The sequence below is a fragment of the Triturus cristatus genome, chromosome 10, assembly GCF_964204655.1.
Source record: "Triturus cristatus chromosome 10, aTriCri1.1, whole genome shotgun sequence".
Lineage (NCBI taxonomy): Eukaryota > Metazoa > Chordata > Amphibia > Caudata > Salamandridae > Triturus > Triturus cristatus.
Window position 1 is genome coordinate 330,628,029 of NC_140593.1, and position 23,796 is coordinate 330,651,824.

The following is a 23,796-nucleotide window of genomic DNA, read 5'->3' on the forward strand; positions in this document are numbered from 1 at the left end:
TAGTGACTTTTATGGTTCACTCTGACCTGGATTGTGGTTTTTGCTTGAGAAGGGTCTTGAACCTCATCACCCCAAAATCCAATTTCTTACAGGTATTAGATTAAACGCGGAATGACTGACTACATTAAGAACAGTTCTCTAAAATTGCATTGTTCTGTTTATTTGGATAACTTTCTGCTGCATTTCCAATAGCATCATATTTTGGCTACAATGAAATGGTATCACATGAATAGTGTGTGTTTTAATTTAACAAAAAAAAAAAAAAAATTGTGCTGGATGCACTGAGACACCTGTTTGCAGCACATCAAGGTTTACCGTGGCATTTTTGCTTTGCTTTGGGAATAATGAACTGTCCTGTCCCTGTTGTTAAGGGTAGTAAACTTAAACCCTTGAGCCAAGCACACTCTTCCTTAAGATTCTGTGTCCTGTAACATTAATGTCAAATAACAGTGCTCCCACTCCTGTGTTTAGATCCTCATGGTGTCCGCGCTCAGGGCTAGTCCATATTTTATAACCCTCACATGCATGTTGCTAAGGATGTACATTGAATGTGTCAACATGGAGAAGAAGAGAGAAATTCAGTCTTAGTGTAATTCAGTAAAATTACTTTCTGTGCTGTTGTATAAATGATTATTGCAACTGCCAACAACTCCATCAGATCTTCTCTTAGACAGGAATCCTGTTTATATTTATGTTGCCCACCATATTGCACTCACCTAAGTAGGTGTGTGTGTGGGGAAATGCATTCTGAAAGAAATTCTCAGTCAATGTCTTGATTACTCATGTGCTTTTATCCATACACAGTTTGCCCTGTTAAATATTTAGCTAGGCAGTCAATCTAATCCTGTATTGAGCATCTACACCATGGAGCAGTAATAGTTTAAAAAATACTAATGAACGTTTGCATATGAAGTAAGTCATAAAGTGCAATTCAATTAATGCTCACAGTTGGAATTAAGTCTATACTACACAATGCACCCCTGTTCCATTAACGATGTTGGACCCTTGGATACAAAAGGGTGGTTATTTAATTCATCAAGATATATGTAAGATGCCCCATCGGGAGGAGAGTGATGACCTTTATCAGACTCCTTGTCCTGATACATGCCAAGGAATTTGACCATCCTGCTGGTTGGCCTCCTATCCAGTGGAGTAAGTAGAGGTTTCATTGGCCTGCCCAGGATCAGTTTCTCTGGGATGTATCTGAACTGCCAGAGAGACTTAAGAACCAGATGTACAAATCCCTTTTGTGGTCGCAAACCCTATAAATTGCTAAATCTGGGTTAGTAACCACCATAGATCTTTTCTTGAAGCTCAGTAGCCCCTTTACAAGTTGGAACATTATTTTTGATTTTGGTATGTGACTGTAATTGCAACTGAAGCTATTGTTGAGTTACCGACCCCTGAAATTGGGTGTTAACTGATGAGCAAAAGGAAAAGTGTCCCCTTGGGACACCATCTCCCGTATGAATTGTGCTTCAGCCTTGAGGAGAGCTGTGGTCAACTGCCTGCTTCCCTCTCCCCTCTAACCTACCAAAATGGTAAACTTTCTCAATAGTAATTCCTGTATTTAAAAAAAAAAAAAAAATCATGCTATTTAAAAAAAAAAAAAAAATGCGTTCCATTTTGCAAAAGCAAATACTGCAACAATCACAGGGGACCACACCCTGCATTGCCAGCCAATCACAAAGCATCTAAAATTGATGCCTTTTCACCCTGGCTATTCTGCATGTTGTATACTGTTACCCCAGTAGCATGCCCATTTGGGACTGTAACAGAGGATATGCATCAACATTCCAGCTCCACTACATCCTCTCCAGCATCTCTCTGATCTCATGGGGGTACCATTTGTACCTGAGGGCCAGAGTGTAGTACCGGCATGCAACTATTTTCTTCATGGTTTACCTGCCTACAACAGAATGTGCAGTGGTACACACCCTGTGAAATACATTCTCATTCTTTCTCCACAAGAGTCCGGCCCTACTCGCTCTCCCACCTGTCTGGACGTGTGTACCCAGTACGTTGTGTGGCTTCGGACAGAAAAGCTGAAATTTCAGAGCGTAGACATTTGCGGACATTTTTGGAGAGAATCCATCATTCAAATGTTGTAAGCGGTCTACTCACTGCAGCCTTGATCAATTTGTTAGACACCCATTGCCTTAACTGCAAGTAGCGTAAATCTTCCTCCTCAGCAAGCCCATAATCTTTCTTTAATTGGTCAAAGGGTATTGCCCCCCCCCCTCCTTATTAAACATGTCCCTTTGCACTTGCAGTTTGTCACGCCTTAAATTGCTCCATAGTGAGTGCTATTGTGAATTCTGGATTGGGAATTATTGGTATGAGGGGAGTGAGGAACATTATGAGGCCCAGTTTTTTCAGCCATAGTGTTCCATACTATTAATGTAGATCTGATGACCAGGCTCTCTGTCTCTAGTTCATCCAGGGGCGCTTCCATATGTCGGTGTCGGCAATTGTTTGGTCTATGAAATACCACCGCTTTGCTGACATATCTCTCCCCACTTCACAGCAGCGATTCTACCCAACCAGACCAGTTGAGCTTGTGTCCTGACCAAACTCAAATCTGTTGAATAAAAGCCCACTAATTTATTTTTGATGTTGCATATAATGCATTTGCCAACTGTTTTCCCAAATAGGTAATATGTTTAAGTGCCCAAATTATTTAGAACAAGGAACTAAGCATGTCCTTTTTAGGGTGGGATTAAGTGGTTATGGATCTGCAACTTCTGCAGATTTTAGTTAAAACTTGAAACCTCCCCAAAGTTGTGCATCTCCTCCACTGTATCTGAAAGGGAGTGAAATGGGCCTGTGATTACAAGAATTGCATCATCTGTGCCCATGCTATGGGGTGTGAGTTTGCAGCAGATGGTGATACCTGCAATGTCCATGTCAGCTCTGATTCTTTGTGCTAGGGGCTCCATGTACAGGGCACGTACGAGTGGTGATAGAAGGAATCCTGTTATATACCTCTCTGGATGCGAAAAGGGATGGACAGAAACCCGTTCGTTCAGGTTTGGGCTTCTGGGGATGTAGAGCCACATGGTATCCACTGGCCAAATTTCTTCCAAAACACAAAATTCTTGCGGGTCTCCATTAAGTAAGGTCAGTGGATTCTATTGAATGCCTTCTCTGCATCTATAAGAAATAGTCTGGCAGTTTTGCTGAGCTCTGAACCTTGTTTATGATATAGAATAACCTTTAAGTGTTGTCTGCGCATCTTCTTTCGGGATTTAAGCCAGCGTGATCCAGAATGATTAGGCCCTGCGTGATCTGGGCATGAAAATTGATAAATGAGATGAGCATGTAAGAGCTGTACTGAGCTTTGACCTTGCCCAGTTTGGAAAGAATTGCTATAGACTTGCAGAGCACACAGATGGAGTAAGAAAGCCTCTGCGAGCGAGTTGAACAGGTCGGTCAGTACCGGCACCAGACTTTGGCAAAAGGTCTTACAACCACATTGAACTTGCCCCCTGTTAAATTTTAATTTAGCAATGGGAGTAAGATCTCCGTCAGTGCAGTGGGCTTGATCAAAAGCTCAGCTTGCATGGTGGTCCATTGAGGTAAACTAACCTGCGCAAGATAGGGTTGAATATTGATGGTGGGCAGCTCCTTTGCGCTGTACACCGTTTTATTCAAGTTCTGGAATTCTGCCACAATCGGCTTGTCCCCCCTTATGCCATTTCCCTGTTTATTTGTCAGGTTTTCCACCCTCTCCCTATTTACTTTCACCAGAAGTCTATAGGATAGTAGTTTGCTGCTTTTGTTGCTGCCTATAAAGTACTTGTGTTTGAGCCTCAGAAGGGCATAATACACCCTGTCAAGGTCAGATAGTTGCTGTTGGACTCATGCAGCCCCTAATGCTTGTCGAACCTTAGCAGCCTCCGATTAATTTGTGGATCGCTTTCAGTGTCTTTACTATGTTTTCTAGTCCTCCAACCCCTATCTCCCTTCTAGCCTTATCATTGGGTTAAATGGTTATTAACTGATCCCTAATGACTGCTTTTAGGGTATTCAACTGAAAAATTCAATAGTTCCCTTGGTAAGCCTAACAAGTAAACCACAATCGATCATGCATACCACATATCAACCTCATCATTGTGTATCAATTCAATCCGTATAAGGAGAACCCAGCAAAATTAGACATACAGTGAAATATGTACAAAAAAAATCACATTTTTATTACCAATTAAAAAAGCATTCATATATGACATCATTAAACAAAATTATATCAACAATGTATACAGCAGCCTAAAATGTACATACGACAAATCAATAAGACATTAAAAACGAAAGAGAGAGACGAAAGTGACAAGTTAAAAAGTCATCATAGAAGCATTAATTCGATTGAATCTATTGTGTAACATCAGGACCACATAGGTAATTTCAGATTCAATAGTTCCTCAAATTTCACTCTGAAGGTCCTTAGTGGAAACATTATACCTTCGGTACATACTATTTATTTGGGTGCCGTTTAGTAAGATACATATGTCTTTATGTGAATTTTGCCTAAAGAGACCGTTATTATGAAAAAGTCCTGATGAAGGTGGTGCATAATTTGACAGCACATCGAAACGCGTCAAAGCTCTGGTTTTCTTTTTAAATTTGAGGAACTATTGAATCTGAAATTACCTATGTAGTCCTGATGTTACACAATAGATTCAATCGAATGCTTCTATGATGACTTTTTAACTTGTCACTTTCGTCTGTCTCTCTTTCGTTTTTAATGTCTTATTGATTTGTCGCATGTACATTTTAGGCTGCTGTATACATTGTTGATATAATTTTGTTTTTAATGATGTCATATGAATGCTTTTTTTCATTGATAACATAAAATTCTGTGATATTTTTTACATATTTCACTGTATGTCTGTAATTTTGCTGGGTTCTCCTTATACGGATTGAATTGATACACAATGATGAGGTTGATATGTGGTATGCATGATTGATTGTGGTTTACTTGTTAGGCTTACCAAGGGAACTATTGAATTTTTCAATTGAATACTGGCACCCTGTCCCTTGGATAGTAGGGCCACTCCCCCGTCTTTCTGCTTTTAGGGTATCCCATAATGTACTGCGATTGATCTCCCTTGGGTTGTTTTCAGTTAAGAATTGGGTGATGACTGCCTGATTAAACGATTTATTGGTTTAGGATGAGATAATGGCATTGCAAAGACTCCAAGGGCTGCATGATCTTCGCCCTCCTAGAAAAGCAAAGATCAATGGATATTGGGACATAGTCTTTAAGGGTCATAGGTTTACATTCTCTGGGGTAAATGCTCAGTTAACCAGTTAGATTTGTGTCTATACCAACCCTTGGGAATAGGTGAGTCTCCTGGATAAGGCAGATATCACATTCTGACTTATATAGGGTAGAACACACCGCAAGCTGCTTTGCTGGGTTATTTAGACCCCTAGCATTAAAGCTTACCACTTTGACCCAGATGGTGGACGCCAACAAAAGTTTGCCTCTTGCGTGTAAGTAAGATGACGTGAGCATTTGTATTAGAAAGTGACAGTGAGTGCAAGTCTATCATTAAACCCTTTTGGAACTAACACATGAATCTGTAAACCGGAACCATAATGCTGGAACATACCAAAAATGTTTTTTTGATAGCATAGAGCCCAAGGGCATCTCCCAGAAATCCAAGCAGAGCCAGGGGGCGCAGCGGTTTGCCGTCTTGGGCAGCTATTTATGGTCACTGAAGATAATGCAAAATGGGTGCTCCCAGCTACATTTTCTTTTCTTATTTTCTGTAACAGACTTGAAGACCCTGTGTTTCATGGAGTGTGATGTCAGAGGAACTGAAACTGAGAGATCCTGTGGCCCCTGAACTCGATATTGCAGTGTTTCCTTGCTGCTCGGAGGATCTCCCCTCTTACTGTAAAAGGGAAGAGGCACACTAGGCTGTCGGGAGCTCTTGCTCCGGGGCGACTCACTCTATGCACCCTGTCACTTAATTTCACAGGTGTCATCGGCGGACAAGATGTGTTGAAAAAGTCTCTGTGCATACTGGCCTATGTCGGAGCCGCCTTCTTTCTGTTGGACCCTTCTTATTCGTACGGTTTTTCGCATGGATTGAGCTCTAGAGCTTCTGCGTGTGCCTTTAAGTCAAACTATTGGTGCTTCAGAATGATGATTATTTTCTTCTACATCTCTACCTCATCATTGCGTGCTACACCAGAGTGTTATAAGGCAGACACCCTATTGCCGATGAGGTCTTGGTTTACATCCAGTAGGTCCACACAAAGGACACCAAAAGAGGATTCCCCGAAGGGCGGCTTTACTGAGGGGTTCTACATCTGCTGAAGAGTGAGAAGTCAGTGCGTCACTGGGTGAACCCTGAGGAGACCATTCTTGCAGAGTGAATCAGACTTGGACACTGTCAACCTGGTAAGTCTTGTACGCGATTGTCCTTCATGGATTTTACAGACACCATGTTGGCTGTGTGAGGGGTCACAAGACTAATACCAATGCTTGTGTGGGGTTACAAGACAGCTCTTGTTAGACGCAGTGAGGATGTAGGGGTCTCAAACTGTATTAACATGACTGCTCTCCTCCGGAAGGTGTTAGGCTGTTCACTTCCACAGTGTCCATCCACATGTATGTACCACCCCCGGTATTACAGCCGGTCGCCCAGTTTCGCAGTTTCCTTATTCACACAACCAAAGATCACTTGGCGACCACTATTTTGAAAGCGAGCTCCGTTGTCTGTCAATGTCTTCTCTTGGGGTCGACCAGGCCATCGGCGCATGCTGGGCCCCTCATTCAGATCCCTCCGCAATCTGCATCGAAACCACACCAGTACAGGGGCCATCAGCCCCCTTTAACAACTGATCTTGGCCGGTGTCTGGTGGAGGGCAGCAGATTGCTTCCTACCCATTTGCCATCTTGGCCACACCCATGTGAATGTTTTAAATGTACACCACAGTCCACATGTGACATTTTACTTTTATGCCAATGGTGTAGTTCTTGTGCCAGGTTTTAAAGGCTTTATTTAAAAGTTGTGTATATATAAAGCTACAGTTGGTTCCGTTGGGTAAGCACTGAAAGGTTTTTGAACCTTATTATTTCTTTAAACATACAATACACATCAAATGTATATATTTGTTGTGATTGACAAAAGCTAAATACAGCACACCTACAACAATATATAAAAAATATATAAATGTATTTATATTTTTAGATATTTTTTTTTATCAATCCCATAAAAATTCGCTTCAAACTCAGTTACTACGAGCTGTCAAACATAAACCACAGTAACAATACAAAAATTCCAATACGTGACTGAAGTGAAAAAAAAGTGAAAATAATTAACGTGTCGGATTCAAACAAAGACAATAACATAAATTCTCTTTCCTTCTCTGGTCTTTCACTATAACATGCACTGTCTATTTAATTATTGGTTGTAGTGAGCTTGGTCACCTTCAATTTAATTCAGTGTCATGTCCAGGCTCACTATAACTAATAATTAAATAGACAGTGCATGTTATAGTGAAAGACCAGAGAAGGATAGAGAATTTGTTATTGTCTTCTTTTGTTTCAATCTGACACGTTAATTATTTTAACTTTTTTGTCACTTCAGTCATGTTTTGGAATTTTTGTATTGTTACTGTGTTTTTTTGGTTTATGTTTGACATTTTGTATTAACTGAGTTTGAAGTGACATGATAAATATATACATTTGATGTGTATTGTATGTTTAAAGAAACAAACCAACTGTAGCTACACACACACACACACCCCCACCCCCCCCCCTTCCTCCTCCCCCCGGTTCCGAGGGAAATGGGGTGAACCCATTGACTCTAATGGTATGTTAGTTAAACATTGAACAAGCCAGTTTTATGCATGTTTCAAGTCCGATGCGTGCTTACACACACACTGGGACGCTGAAGGGCTTCCTAACAGTGTCCAGACTCCATAATCCAGTCTACTAAATATTTTTAAAAACTAGGAAGACCATGTGCAAAGGGAATTTCCTACCGCAAACAAATGAATGTTACATTATACAGTCCTAGTAATTATGAACACGTGTTGAAAACCAAAAGAAATATAGTGGTCAAATGCAGTGTAGTGGTAACCAGCAAGTAAAGTGGGAAGCAGTGTCCAGGGAGTAAATCCTATCTCCAGGTTTAGGGTTAGGTGGTGGTCCCTTTAAAATGAGTATCTGGACCAGTGGCTTTGTAGACATGAAGGAAAAACCTTTATGCCAAAGGAGGGGAAACCATAGTGTAACCCACAGACAGTTCCAACAAGTACAAAGGCCCCTGACTGGACTATGCAGTTCCTCCTTTATTAGCTAGCACACAAGTTGACCAGTTGCTGAACCTCCACCCTAAAGACACTGATTAACACGGTAACAAATGTGGTCATAGAAGGGAGTGTGCTTGCCATGTAGAGTCCACCACCCAGTTCACCTGCACTTGCAAAAGCAGTTTCTTGAAGCAGTCCTCTTCCAATCTCTGCTAAGGGGTAGAATGCTGCTAAGTGCTTTATCCATTTCTTTGGCTCCTTAGACAGGCTGAGGGTTTCCACAAATGGATGGTTAGAAGCAGCAGCAAAGGGGGTCACAAAAGCTTCAGCATAGCCTTTTGGCTTGTTCCCAGCCAGAATAAAAGGGTTGCTCCCTGCCTTATGTTCGAAGAACACCAGCAGCTATGAAGAACATGCATGTTTGTGCCTAAGAAGATCCTGAGTAGCTGGAGACAAGCTACACCCTATATTTCCTTGTCCTGGTACATAGGCGGAAAAATCACCAATTTTCCGATAGAAATGCTTATCCTTCCTTATAAGCAGGGTATTGGTGGTTTCAAAATTAAAAGTTTGTTCTCCTGGCAGTATTTGTCAACAGCATCTAGTTTCCCCTGCTACCCCAATTGAGTTACATTCAAGATAACAAGATCATCAACACCGAGAAGACCTGACATATGCTGTCCAATCATCTGATGAGAGGATGAGTGGGTTGATTGTAAGACTGCTGGCAGATCAGCATGGAACCGAGCAAACCAGGTTGGTGCGAGAATGCATAGTACGAGAGAGCATGACATTCTCATGTAACACCACCCATGCCCAATTCTTTTCATGCTGTGCCTTTAAGACTGCCAGTAGTAAGTTGGAAATGTTCATCTTTCTCAATTTACCCCAGAGAATGGTCCGATCAACTAGGTTGAATGCTTCTCAGAAGACTACAGTCCCGGCTCTCGCAGTTCAGATGGTGAATGAAACTGCCACAGATCTCCGAACATTTGGCACCCAGCAAAAGAGGAGGTTGGTTTGACCTAATGGTGGAACAGTGCTATCTGATAGCCCTACCTTTATTGATCAAGGTTTGAACACAAGAATGTTTGCGAATTTTTTTTATCAACGTGGCTGTAGCTTGTCCCACCCAGTTTGCCCCTCTGGGGCTTACTGTGACTACCCAAGTAGTTGAGAACTATGTCCCTCTACACTAATCCCGTTACGTAAACATGAATGTGCATATGAGCTGGGCTCACGAAGACTAGCACTCTGACAACCTTCCTTAACCTCTAGATTTCATGCCTCTGATTCTTTGATTGAGCTAGAGAAGAGTAGTCTAGGATAGCTGGAGGATAGAATCTTCATCTAGTCGACAAATCGCCAACCACTATGTACAAGTTGTAAAATAAATAGCTAATCCACCCTTTAATTGTAAGCTCTTGAAGACACCCACTGAAATTGCTGGATTTCCAATGTTTGCTTCTGTTGACCCATCCCCCAAACAAGCCCCCAGTGCCGACTGATGTGATTCAAAGTGGTGGCTGGATTTTTTTTTTTGTCCCAAATCCCCTATTTAAATCTTACAGTTCTCCATAATTTTTCTTTTGTTCATGGAAATTATTTCTTATTAGGGCCTGATGCCATAAGATCTAATCCTTGCTTTAAAAGAAGTCCGTAAATAAAGAATATGCACTACAGTCTTTACGTATGATACATTGGAACCACCTTATTCGAAAGGGAGGGTGGTCCTTTATCTAATTTTTCTAACAATAATACTTGGAATCTGAAAGGGATTATTAGTTGTAGATTCCTTACCTTAAAATTACCCCAGTTGTCAGACTGGATCCCGAAAGTTTTCTTCAGCAGTACACCTGCTCATCGGTAGGTGACGTCGGTTGACTCCATGTATGTTGTCGGCATCGTTGTCGCCGGGATGACGTTGCGGTGCCTACTTAGATGCTGCCCCAGCGTCAGTTATTTATTTTTCCGCGCCAGCCTAGCGCTGATCCGGAGAGAGTTTGCCCCATAGTAGTTTTTTGACTAAACATTTTTTGACTTTTTTTTCTTCCGTGTCTTCGCCTCCTGGTGCGCACGGGATGTCCCATCGTGGGACCATATTCAAGCCTTGTGACTCCTGTCACAAGCTGATGTCTGTGACGGATCCGCACTTCATGTGCCTCTGGTGCCTAGTGTGCGACCATGACCCTAAGTTGTGTTCTGACTGTCAGGCCATGAATCCAAAGTCTTTATAGGAGCGATCCCGAAAGCTTTTGGAGGTCCGGCAGTCTGCTTCATGTCGCTCCCGGTCTCGCTGGAGGGGAAGGTGTTGAGACCAGTCAGAGCCACCATACCTCGTCTAAGTCTTCGTACTCCTCGGGTAAGTTGAAGCACAAGAAAAAGGTGAAGAAGCACAGTCGCTCTTCACCCCATCCCCTGCCCCCCCCCCCTCCCCCCATCGGTCGGTTGACGCGACGTAGGACCCAGAGTGTCGTCGCGCTAAGGCTCCGTCGCCCGACTCAGGGACGACTTCGTGCTCCCCCCCCCCCCCCCCCCCCCCGTTTCCAGGAGTCGGGGTGTCCCCAGTCCAGCTTTGTATGTTCTACGAAGTCCTCCACATGTGTTTGGGCAGCCCGACTCGGCCTTCTGGCCCTCGGAGCCGGTTGGGGGCCCTGGGCCTTCGATGCCGGCAGCTCTGGTGCCGGAGGGCCCTTTAGATCCAGGCCTGTATCCAGATCGATGCTGGTCGACCTTCCCTGTCCCCAGCGACAACAGCCCTTGGCCCCGTCCCCCGCTGATTCCGTCCTTATCCCCGAGATGGAGGCGGACCAACGTTGAATACGACTCCGGGGGTACTTTTGTTTCCTTGTTCATCCCAGGTGTTACCCATCGCCCTGAGGGTGGTGATGAGGACTGGGAGCTGTCACTGGACCCTTTGACAGACCAACTGGAAGAACCAAACTGGAGAGAGGAATTGAGTGATGCCAGTGGTCTGTATACCTCCCCAGACCTTGGCATGCTTTCTCCCCCTACCGTGACTATGGAGGAGGGAGCGTCCTATGCTGTGGTTGTGCGTAGGGCAGCCGAGGCCTTGGGCCTGGAGCTCCCTACAGTGGCAGTCATGGCTAACCTCCTGACAGATGAGCTTCAACTGGCGGCAACTTCCTCAGACCCCCTCTTGCCCTTTAATGAAGCCCTCACGTACGTCCTTCTAGGGACTTGGTCCAAGCCCAGCACAGTGGCTCCTGTAGAACGGACGATAGCCCAACACCTGGCTCCGGGCGATCCCATTTTCCTCACCCAACACCCTTACCCAGAGAGCTTGGTGGTCCAAGCCTCTTCCAAGGGCACATTCCCTTCTGCACCCCCGGATAGGAATTCCAAGAAGCTGGATCATCTTGGGAAGCGCATGTTCTCTTCCTCCAGCTTGGCACTGCGGTCTGTGAATACAGTGTGCCTCTTGGGCCGATACTCCCATACCATCTGGGATACGGTGGCACAGGTACTGCCTCAGTGCCCGAAGGAGGCCCGGGCTGTTCTCTCCCAAGCCGTGGCAGATGGGAGAGATGCAGCACAATTCACTGTGGACTGGATACCGCCGACAAACTGGGCAAAACGATTGCCACGTCGGTAGCCCTTCGGCACTACGCCTGGTTGAGGACGTCTGGTTTTTCGGGGGATGTTCAGTCAACTCTGCTGGACATGCCCTTCGATGGCTGTCTCCTCTTTGGTGACAAGGCAGACTCTGCTCTGGAGCGCTTTAAGGATTCTTGGGGTACCGCCAGATGCTTGGGGCCTCGCTACGTCCTCCCATCCGGCACAGTCTGCTTTTTTCCCCCTTTCGTGGCTGCGGAAGGGGCACCCCACTACATCCGACCCAGTCCAGCCACCGGTCCATGCAAGCTGCCGAGCCTCTGCGTGGCCGTGGGACCCAGTGACGTGGTTCTGGGAACCAGCGGGCAGGATCCATCCTTGCCACTGTCTTCCGATCGCATGTCTGTGGATCATTTGGCGCTTCTCCGCCAGGAAGCCTTGGCTCTCTTGGCCAAGGGAGCTATCGAGAGGGTGCCTGCGCCAGAAGTAGGTCGTGGTTGCTATTTCTGCTACTTTGTGATGCCCAAGAAGGACAACTGCCCACGTCCTATCCTAGACCTCCGGTTCCTCAACCACTTCCTCCGGAAGGAGAAGTTCAAAGTGCTAACCCTGGCTCAGGTCCTATCTGCCCTCGACCCTGGAGACTGGATGGTGGCATTGGACATGGAGGATGCCTTTTTCCACATCCCCCGTCCTGCTAGCTCAGACGGTGCCTACGGTTCACGGTAGGCCATGAGCATTTTCTGTTTACCGTACTCCCTTTCGGCCTTACCGGTGCTCCTCGGATGTTCATGAAAGTGATGGTGGTGGTCGTAGCTTATGTGCACTGATCAGGGGTCCCAGTCTTCCTTTGCCTCGACAACTGACTGTTAAAGGCAGGCTCGCCCCAGGCTGTTGTCTCCCCCTCTAGGCAGACCGCCTGCATTCGCTGGGGTTCCTGGGCCTATCCTCCCAAGCAGCGAGTCCGGGATTTTCAGGCTATGATACCGTTGTTTTAGTCTCTATCCCGGGTTTCGGTGAGACTGACCCTGAGGCTGCTGGGCCTCATGGCCTCCTGCTTCCTGCTGGTGGATCATGCCAGATGGCATGTGTGGGACCTGAAGTTCCAGTGGGCGCAGCATCAAGGGGAATCTTTCTGACTACGTCTAGATCTCAGAGGGAACTACGCAACAACTGCAGTGGTGCTTTACAAACCAGGATAGGGTCAGAGGCAGATCCCTCTCGCTTCCCCAACCTGAACTCACAGTGGTGACCGATGCATCACTCCTGGGATGGGATGACCTTTTGGGATTGGCGGAGATCAGAGGAGTCTGGTCTCCGGAGTCCGAGCTCCATATCAACTAGTTGGAGCTCCGGGCGATTCGCTTGACACAGAAGGCATTACTTTCCTCCCTCAAGGGGAAGGCAGTTCAGGTGTTCAGACAACACCACTGCCATGTGGTACTGCAACAAACTGGGTGGGTGGCGTCGTGGTCCCGTTGTTAAGAGGCTCTTCGCCTTTGGACATGGCTGGAACATCAGGGCATGACCCTGGTAGTTCAACACCTGGCAGGTTCTCTGAGCGCCAGGATGGACAAACTCAGCCGTCTGTGCTTGGTGGATCACGAATGATGTCTTCACTTGGAGGTGGTGCAAGGTCTCTTTCAGCAGTGGGGAGAGCCTTGGTTACATCTGTTTGCCACCAAAGAGATCGTACAGTGTCAGCAGTTTTGCGCATTGGAGTTTCCAAGGTGGCGCTCGGTGGCGCTTTTCGTCACGAGTGGAGCTGCGTTCTCCTGTATGCCTTTCCGCCTGTACCGCTTCTGCCTCGAGTGCTGAAGATCAAGCGCAACCGGGCCGAAGTCATTCTCGTGGCACTAAACTGGGCACAAAGAGTCTGGTACCCCCAAGCTCCTGAGCATGGCTATTGATCCTCCAATCAGACTGCCCCTTTGGGAGGATCTTCTGTTGCAGCAGCAGGGGACAGTCCACCCGAACCTTTCCACCCTCCACCTCCTTGCTTGGAGATTGAGTGGCAACAGTTGACAGCTTTTGAACTTCCTCCCGATGTCTGTAATGTAATCTTGGCAGCCAGGCATCCCTCCACTAAGACTGTATACGCCTGTAGATACAACTTTGTGGCATGTTGCACAGCAAAGGTTGGGGATCCACTTTCTGCCCCTCTTTCTGAGGTTCTTTTGTTCCTTCTCTTTTTGGCCTAGAAAGGCTCTGCGCACTCTTAAAGGCTATCTGGCAGCCATTTCTGCTTTTCTTCGGTTACCAGATCAGTCCTCTTTGTTCAAGTCCCCTATTGTAAGTAGGTTCTTTAAAGGCATTATTCATCTTTTTCCTCCATCTCCTTTCATAATGCCTTAGCGGGACTTGACCTTGTTTTGACTTACCTTATGTGCGTTCCCTCCGAGGCTCTTAACAACTGTCCTCTTAGGCTTCTTACTCTGAAGACTGACTTTCTTGTTGCTATCACCTCTGCTTGCCGAGTGAGTGAGCTTCAGGCTCTTTCTTCTAAGCCCCCTTTCTTCTCGGTGCTTCCAAACAAAGTGGTGCTTAGAACGAGGCCATTGTTCCTACCTAAAGTGGGCTTCTGTGCCCAATTTCACCAGACATTACTGCCTGGATAGTCATGTCCGGAGGGAAGGCTATTTTGCCTGTTCCGTCTTCCAGAGCTTTCTGGTGTGAACTTGATTCGCAGTCCCTTCTCCGGGTTGGTATTTCTGGGGTATCTATTCTAAGGTAAGGAATCTATAACGAATAGTCTCTTTCAGATGAACAAGTTACTTACATTCTGTAATAATTTATCTGTAAGAAACAAATATTAGTTATAGATTCCTTACTGCCACATCCACCCTCCCGGCTCTGCAAACTGACTTCTAAGGATAGGGTCTTCCTTGCAGGGCCCTAGAAAAGCCACCAGTGGTCAGTGTTTTTCATGGCTCTGCGCTTCTGGCATGGAAAGTCATGTAAGCACTGACGTCTGTGCGCCGGGGTGACGTCTAAGTAGGTACTGCAACATCATACCATCAACCACGACGCGGAGTCCAAAGCGCAGGGATACTGCTGAAGAAAAATTCTCCGGAGCCAGTCTGACACCTGGCGGTAATTCTAAGGTGAGGAATCGATAACTAATATATACATTGGTACCGAAGTAACTTGTTATTGTACACTGTCACTTAGAATATAAATGTTTTAAAAGAAAATAATAGACTTCGATGGTGACTTTAATTTGAAGGTCAATTGGATTAATACTGAAGGTCTGATTTAGTGTCATTTCATAATGTAAATGGCACCTAAAGGTATAGAACGGACCTAATTTTCTCCACGTTTAAAGTAGGTGAAAAATTGCATCTGACTAGAGAGGAAAATAAGTTTCATGTTTGCACCAACTTTAGAATTGAAAAGTGAAATAAATGTAAGGCCGGTACAAATAGTTCCACACTTCGAATAGAAACTTGAAAAGCAACGCAGACTGCAGCATAAATGTGCATCTGCTTCAGCATGAAACAATTATCGAGGTAAAAGATGCAGTTGGCATTATCCATGTACTATACATGTTAGGACTCTATTGACCCTTTTTTTTTTTTCCTTTTTTTTTTTTCTTTTTTTTTTTTCTTTTTTATTAATTTTTTGTGATTTTATCTTCTGCAATATAGGCAGTGTTTGCTCCTACATTGAACTGGTGCAGAACTGTAAATGTGATATGTGTTCTATGTTATTCGTCCTGGAAACTCTACCACCATTTTTTAAAATTTAGTGGTGGTTGTTCCGAAACCTTTTGAATTTTATGGCCACAGACAGGACAAGAATATGCACCTGGTAGAACTACAGTGATATTGCACACTCCTCATGGTGGACGAGTCTTTATAGTAGTGCACTCAGATCAACAGAGTTCTGTTGTGTAGTTCCTGCCAATCTGTAGCACCTGCGCATTGTTCGGAAAACATAAACTAAGGGCTTGGTGTCGACTAATTCCAGAAACCCCCGCAGGATATGTTGGCTTATAGACCTGCTAGCTCACAGTGCCACGGTAAGCCCCCTAACCTACCTGGGAGGGAATGGCTTCTGGCAACCACTGAACATGACAACCCTGATCTCTCGGGGATCGTGGAAACAGAGTACCCTTAGCTCAGTCGCTCGTGCTTACTTTTTCTCAGAGAAATATACAGAGAATACACAGTGGGACGTTTTCGATAATATTTATTGAACCAACGTTCTTCTTCGTTGACGTAACTTTTTTTTTTTTTTGTAAATCTTTTTATTCGCATTTCAAAAATGAGAAACACCAATACTTTGTTACAAAATACCGTTTTTCGTCAGAACAGCCTAATATGATACGTGATCAATCAACACCATCATAAGAAGATCTAACAAATCCGATTACGACAATGAATGCTCTCAGTTGAGCGGAACACTTGTATACATAGGTTTCAGTCCGCCACACCCTGTGTGTCGGCGCTGGCTTGTTTTTGCAGATACTGGCATAGTGGCTCCCAAATGTCCCTGGGCTTAGAGGAGAGCGGCAATTCCTCCGCATATAATTCCAGCGTCTCTTTACAATAGACCATGTCTCTGATCCAGTTCGCAACACTTGGCGTTCGTGTACTGTCCCACGTTATGGCAACTCCTCTCTTGGCCATAGGCAGGGCGATGCGCACGAATTTCCCCAAGACTTTTCACATGAGGGACACAACTCGGAAGGCAAACCAGAGGTGTACACTGGACATCTGAACCAGACATTTCTTTTACAGTTTGCACCACTCTCCCAGTAGCAAGCCACCCTCCCAAGCGAGATGCATAAAATCAGCTTCCATCTGCCCACAACGTTTACATCTGCTATTGTCCCTCAAACCTAATTTATACAGGCGAAGGGGCGTGTGGTATATCGGATGTTGATATTTAAAATGTATTATGCAGAGGTTTCCATTGGGGGAGAGTTTGCTAGTGAGACTACACACATGCTCCCAGTCTTTTGGTGTCAGGGGCATGACCAATACAGCATTCCACCTTGCTAGGCTCCCTTCTGGCTGGCTGACTGACTATCTCAGCCCGAATCGCCTTATACAGCCTCGTGATTAACTTCTTTCATGTGGGGGTGGTCAGTAGTAGTTGAAGGGAGTGGAGTTTCGGTGGTTCAGCCGGGTATGTGGGGTAGTGCGTTCTGATGGCATGCCGCAACCGGTTTATGGCGAATCGAAAGAGCAACGTGGGATTATTAATGTATTGTAGATCTGCAGGGGTTAAGAAGGTGCCGCCCGAGTATAGGTCTTGCATGGTGGTCAGTCCTGCCTCCTTGAGCAAACGAATGAGGCCGGCTTCCTGCGGCACTGAGTTCGCCACATGGCATTCTATTGTCATCGGCAGTCTGTTCGCAAGCTGCCCAATGGCACGCCATGTTGCTATCGTAGTGTCGATCGTGTTTATTTTTTTATTTTTGGGGTGTCCTGCCATGTATGAGTGGTAATGCGGCGAAGAGGGACCGGTGAAGCGTCTCCATCCTCAACCACCACTTGGGGGTATGAAGTCATGTGTATTTACCCAATAGTACGCATATTGTGCCTGCACACTTAGTATATATATGGGTCCGGTACGCAAAAAAAACCCCTGGCATAGTCTAGAGTGATAATGTCCCAGGCCACTCGGACCTGCTTGCCCCCCAGACCAGCCGAAGTAGAGGTACGCAGTGCAGAGAAAAAACTCTGTGTCAGTTTGATTGGGATGTTAGAAAAGAGATGCAAGAAGCGAGGCAACACCACCATTTTAATAATAGCGATAGGGTCCGCCAGGGACAACGGCAATGCTAGCCACGTATCTATGTGGTGATCTAGCCTGGTGCAAGCCTGCCCCCCAGACCAGCCGAAGTAGAGGTACGCAGTGCAGAGAAAAAACTCTGTCCGTTTGATTGGGATGTTAGAAAAGAGATGCAAGAAGCGAGGCAACACCACCATTTTAATAATAGAGATGGGGTCCGCCAGGGACAACGGCAATGCTAGCCACGTATCTATGTGGTGATCTAGCCTGGTGCAAGCCCGCCCGTAGTTCTCCCTTACCACTGTCTCGGGGTCACGGTGGACCCAGATTCCCAAGTACTTTACTGGGTCTGCTGTCCATATTTTCGGGTATTCCAGAGAAGGTGCCGAGGTGACTGCTGTCAGGGGGATAATGATTGACTTATCCCAATTGATAGTAAGGCCCGAGATTAGTCCAAATCTGGTATACTCCCGCAGCACCTGCGACAGATATCGCACAGGTTCCCTCAAAAATAAAACCATATCATCCGCGTAGAGCAAGATGCCGACCGGCCGGTGATTGAAATTTAAGGCAGTCACTCTGTGTCTTTGCCGTATTGCACACGCCAGTGGCTCGATGGCAAAGAGCAATGGCGACAAGGGACAGTCCTGGCCGGGTGCCACTCTCAATGGAAAAAGCCTCAGATGTGAGCCCCCCCTCTCGAATTCTAGCCGACTGATCTGCGTATAAGATTCTGATCCAACCCAGGAACAATGGCGGGAATTCCATACGCTGTAGAATGCGAACCATGTAGGTCCACTCTGTAGAGTCAAACTCCTTGGTAAGTTGTGAGAAGTAGCGCACTCCGGTATAAACCCCGATTGGTCTGGTAGGATCAAGCAATTCATTGATGGTTGGAGTCTCATGGCCAAAATCTTAGCTAGTATTTTTGCGTCAGTGTTGATCAAAGATAGAGGCCGATAAGATTCACCGGCATCAGGGGCCTTATCTTTCTTTAGAAGTGTGATGATAAGAGCCTGCCGAAGGGACGGAGGCAGCACGCCAGCATCATGTGCCTCCGCATACATCTCCAGTAGATATGGAGCCAGGAGGTCCACGTAGGCTTTATAAAATTCCACAGTTAGACCGTCCGGACCTGGAGCTTTGGCATTCAGCAAAGCAGATATCGCAGCCTTGATATCCATTACGTCCATCGGTTGACTCAAATACTCCCTATGACAGTCAGCCAGCCATGTGTAAGCAATGTTGTCTAGATATTCCTCCGATGCAGAGTATGGTCCTGTCCCACGAGACGTATACATACCAGCATAGTACTCTCTAAACTGTTCTAGTATGTGCAGTGGAGCATAGTGCTCCCTACCCTGAGAGTCCACAATTTCATCGATGTGGTAGTGGTCTTCGCGATATAAATTTCCCAGCCAGGGTGCGGCCCGGTCTCCTGCCTTCACCATAACGCCTGGCCACGTGCCGACGGTTAATGTATCAAATTTCCGTGTCTGCTGCCGCACCGTATTCATGAATCAGAGCTTGGATGTGTGATAGCGTGTCTGGGGAGGGGTTATCAGTGTAGGCGCTCTCGAGGCTTTTTTAGGGTGGCCTCCAGCTTGCCAAGCTGTGCTTGTAGATCCTTCAATATGCCAGCAGTGGTGCTCATGCAGACTCCCCGAATCGTTACTTTAAACCCTTCCCATAATGTGGCAGCGCTGTCAACAGTACCCTTATTCTCTAAGAAGTAATTTTCGCCTCTCGTACAGTATCATTATACAGTGGATCGAGTAGCGCTTCCGATCGAAAGCGCCATGTGAACGGGCGACGGGTGGGAGTAGGGATATGTAGGGTGAGCTGTACGGGGGTGTGATCAGATATCGTTTGTGGGTGGTTGATGACCTCCGATACCCACTCCGCTGCGCTCTTGCTGAGCAACCAGTAGTCCAGCCTGGACCAGCTGTTGTGGGCAGACGTGGCGTGCGTGCCCTCCCTATCTGTATGGTTGCGCACCTTAGCCTGGTTAACAGTCCGAGCTACTCCAGGGGTGTGGTTGCTCTGTGGATTGGACTTATCCCGTGCAGGGTCTAGATTTGTGTTTAGGTCCCCCCCACGCTATAGCTGTCTCGGGACACTGTATGAGTGTGCTATACATGCGGTGAAATACTTTGGGTTCATCAGCTATGGGGCCATACATGTTTGAGGTGTCCCTCCCCCCCCCCCCCCTCCCCATCTTACCCTGGACCATCACGCATCTGCCTTCCACGTCGGTGTGGGTTAGGTGAGGTGTGAACAGGACCCCTTTCTTGACCAGTATGATGACCCCCCTGGCGTAGGATGAATATGAGGAGGCTAGCGTGAACCCCGCCCATTTGCGTGCAAATTTTTCAGCTGAAGCCCTGGTCAGGTGTGTTTCCTGTAGGAATGCGATCTGGGTGCCGTGTAGATTCAGATATGCAAGCACCTGCCGGGATTTCTTCTGGGAATTTATCCCGCTAATGTTCCACGTAAATAGTCTGTAGTTCTCACCCATAGGCCTGGTTAGTGGTGTAATACACAAGTGCATTAAACATCTGAATGTTTTGGTACATTGAATAAACGGTACAAAATACAAGCATGGTGTCGCTACAATCACGGAAAACTGCCTTTATCAAAGCTACACAAGTACATTGGCTAATTTCTGACGCACAGTGCCCCCCTATCCACCTCCCTCCCACTACAACCTCCCAATTAGGTCGAGAAAGCAAACCCCTCCTCATCCCAATGATTGCCCCAAACTGTAATAAAAATAACCACCAAATAGGGGATCACCCTCTGGGGGGGGAGGAACGCCAGCGAACACCTGCCGCTCGGCAGGGTGGCCAGACTACCTTAACAGTGTAACCATCCCACTCGAGGAACTCTGAAAGAATAAGAAACAGTGGAGCAGCCCTTTTGTGCTGCTAAAATATAGACCAAAGTGGATAATTGACCCACAACACCGTGCCCTTGACATATCACAACGTCCCCTTTTGTGACCGAGTAACCAGGATACTGATGCGGTCGTACACCTAGGGACCCCTAGTGAACGTCGGTGTAGTGTGACTATCAATCAGCATCATTGTGAGACAGTGACGAAGTTAAGTTTCTGGAGGTAGTCTCGTCAGATTTGCGAGGGCAAATATGTTTTGCAAATTTCAGAGCCAATTTACAGTCTGTAAAGAAGTGTGCTTGGCCTTCATGAATGATTTTCAATTTAGCAGGATATAGCATGGAGTATGGGACTGAGGCAGATTGCAAGATTCTTGTTACCGACAAACTCCCTGCGAGCAGCCTGCACAGAGTGTAGGCTGGAAAGAATGATAGGGTGTTGCCCTGATGGGTGACAGGACTTTTGGCTCTCGCTTCTCTAAGGATAGCATCCCTGTCCGCATAGTTGAGAAGATGTGCTATTATCGAGCGCGGTGGTGCTCCAGGACCGGCCGAGGACCAAGTGATCGGTATGCTCTTTCCACAACCATCACCGGGGATAGCACCGGGCCGAACAGCTCACGGAGGAGGTTATCAATGTAAGTCTCCAATTTCGAAGTGGCTGTCGATTCCGGAAGGCCAAGAATTCCGATGTTATTCCGGCGTGAATGCACCTATAAGTCTTCATTCTTCATCTTTATGACCTCCAGCACTCTCCATGTTCAGAATCTGCATCTTCGTTTCAGCGGTGGTGTCTTGCGTGTCTGTTTTGCAGTACATCCAGCCTGGTTTCATGCACGTCCACTTTTTTTTTTTGACTGCGTCGAGGTTGGTCACTAGGGCATCGATTTTGCTTTCAATAGTTTCAAGCCAGTTTGCACCTCGAGCAAAATAGACCTCATACCTTCCTCTGGGTCATCCATTTTGTCCGACGCGCCCTTCGCAGCGCCCGTCTCATCTGCGTTTCTGCTGTGCGTGTGTGTCGCTTACTTTCAAATGGGAGTTTAGGCTGTTTAGGGTCTGTTTTGCCCATATTCGCAGAGTAATGGTGTCTCAGCGGGCTGCGGTTTACAGTCTGTTTTGTTGCGTTGTGGCAAACAATGGTGCTGGTGGAGGTTCGGACTGACCAAAAACAGCTAAAATGAGGGAGGTCGCTTCAGAAATGTATATGCCCCAGGATGAGGTGGGTGACCAGATCTCTCTGCCACGTGCGGCCTGTCTCCGGCAGTTCCAGGCCCGGACCCGGGCAGTCAAGCAGGAGAGAAGTTATGGCGTCAAATCTTGTCCCATCCGCAGCCAGCCGTCAACACTCCCAGGTGGAAGACATATGAGGGTCATCAATGTTGCCAGCAAGGGCCTCTCGTGATTCCAGCCCCTGGCCAGGAGCGAACACTGGTTGAGGGGGCCCCACCCCGACCACCGCACGAGGGAAGGGCAGCCCACACACCGTGAAAACCACTCCCCCTCCCCCCCCCCCCCCTGGTGTTCTCTGCAAGGGGGGGGGGGGTTAGGCGATGCCTGCGGCCCCCTGTGTGCCGTACCCACCCAGCAACAGCAGCCTAAGGGGAAGCGCCTCAAGTGTAGGGTGTAGACTAGGCCCAGAGCACCCGCACAGGTCTAAGTAAACCCGGCACCGGCCGCAGGCCCCTCACCACATCTGCGTCCGATCAGGCCCGGGCCGGACAGCAATGCCCAACCCAGCGCAGCCGCACAAGGCCCCAATGCTCCTACCTTATACGTGCCAAACTCCTGGGGGGAGACCCGCAAGCTCAGCGATCCTTCTCGGTCTCGTCGGGTAGCTGCCCGGCATTCACCAGTAGCCCGCTCCGCTGGCCTTTAGCAAACGATAGACGCCGTTCCGCAAGCACTCTGTGGGTGGGCCAGTGGGTGCCCCGTCCCCACTCCACGGCGCCGTCACAGCTCAGCAGGATACTGCGCTCGTAGTCTGTTGGATCGCAACAGCCTCTCGTTCCTCAGATTAGGTCCGCGCCCGCGGCTTCACCTTAACCGTCGGCGGCCATTTTCTCGCCAGCTCCGTCTATCGTCGCCATCGCTCAGTTTGGGGAGTCTCTGCCGGTCTCATGTTTGCAGCTTGCAGCCTCCTGATCGGAGTAAGTTCAGCTATCCGGGCGAATGTTTTCCTCGAGTGCAGGATGCTTTGTAAGGATGCTATTTGCCGGATGATGTAGCCCGGCCTGCGGAGCTCATTCAGCAGGCAGCCGTCTTGCAACGTGCCGTGGCCACGCCCCTCATAGATGTAACATTGTTGTGGCCCATATCCACAGACGTTGACAGAGGAACACCTTGCAGCATCTTTATGGAGCAAAGGTGATTCCATCCAGTGTCATAGCTGCAGTTGAGGGAGGCGTCATGTCCCACAAGTTGTCCCCAGAGCCATCGTTCACATTATTAGGAGCATAAGCATCCTAGGGTGCCTCTAAGAATGTGTTCATCATCAATGGAATACCCTTGGGAGAACAATTCACATGGGCCTTTAAGGGGTCCATCAGTACATCAGTGTCTGGTGGCGCAACCAATTCTGATCTGAGACATATATCCAGGACGCATTCGCGGCCACAAAGCAGGCAGCGCAAGACTGGTTGAATTCAGTCAAGCCTGAATGACCAGAACCAGTGCTCATTTAGTTCTTGAAGCCAAGGTGTCCTGAAGTAGCCTATCATGCACTCACGGCAACGCAGCACTTACAGTGCCGTCTCCAATCCAAGTTGAACTGAGACAGCCATTGCAGAGCAGATAGAATAAAATCAGTGTTCCTGCCACAAGCAGCAGCCCTTTCGAAAACTCTTCCCAACTATGAACGATGGTATAAGTCTGAATATCGTCTGAAAGGTGCTAACTAAACTAAACCAGAATCGATGCATTTACAAAAAGTGCACTATTCCTTTTGTATCAGACATGTTAAAGATACGATGGACAAGCTCCCGAAAGTGCCACGGGAAGTTAGTGTGGAGTAGTGTCTGTATCTAAGAAGAGGACCTTGCAACGTGGAGATCAATCGTCTCTTTGGCTGAAGTTAAGGCCACATCCTGCTGTAAAAGCATGGTTTTCAGTTAGCAAATGTTATGCTGGAAACATTTGTCGAAGGCCATAGCGCTGCCTCCCTAACTGTGCAGGCAGGTGGAAACAGTACTTTAGTACAACAAGTGACAATGGAATTAACCGTCACTAGATCAGCAACTCCGTTCTGCTGCAACCTTGATCATTCAGCATCAAGTAGCTCCCATTCGAGAGCAGCCTGAACACAGGATGAATCAC

At 47.0% G+C, this 23,796-nt stretch overlaps 1 protein-coding gene across 3 annotated transcripts in view; it reads left to right on the forward strand.

The window, feature by feature from the left end:
* Positions 1–23,796, forward strand: part of CCDC126 (coiled-coil domain containing 126) — a 105,233-nt gene that overhangs the window by 22,250 nt on the left and 59,187 nt on the right. Inside the window, exon 2 of one of the 3 annotated variants that reach the window (XM_085631535.1) lies at positions 5,779–6,409. The exons of the other annotated variants lie outside the window; for them this stretch is intronic. The gene's annotated coding sequence lies outside the window, so the exon portion shown is untranslated. The remainder of the gene's footprint in view (positions 1–5,778; positions 6,410–23,796) is intronic. 3 annotated transcript variants of the gene reach the window in all.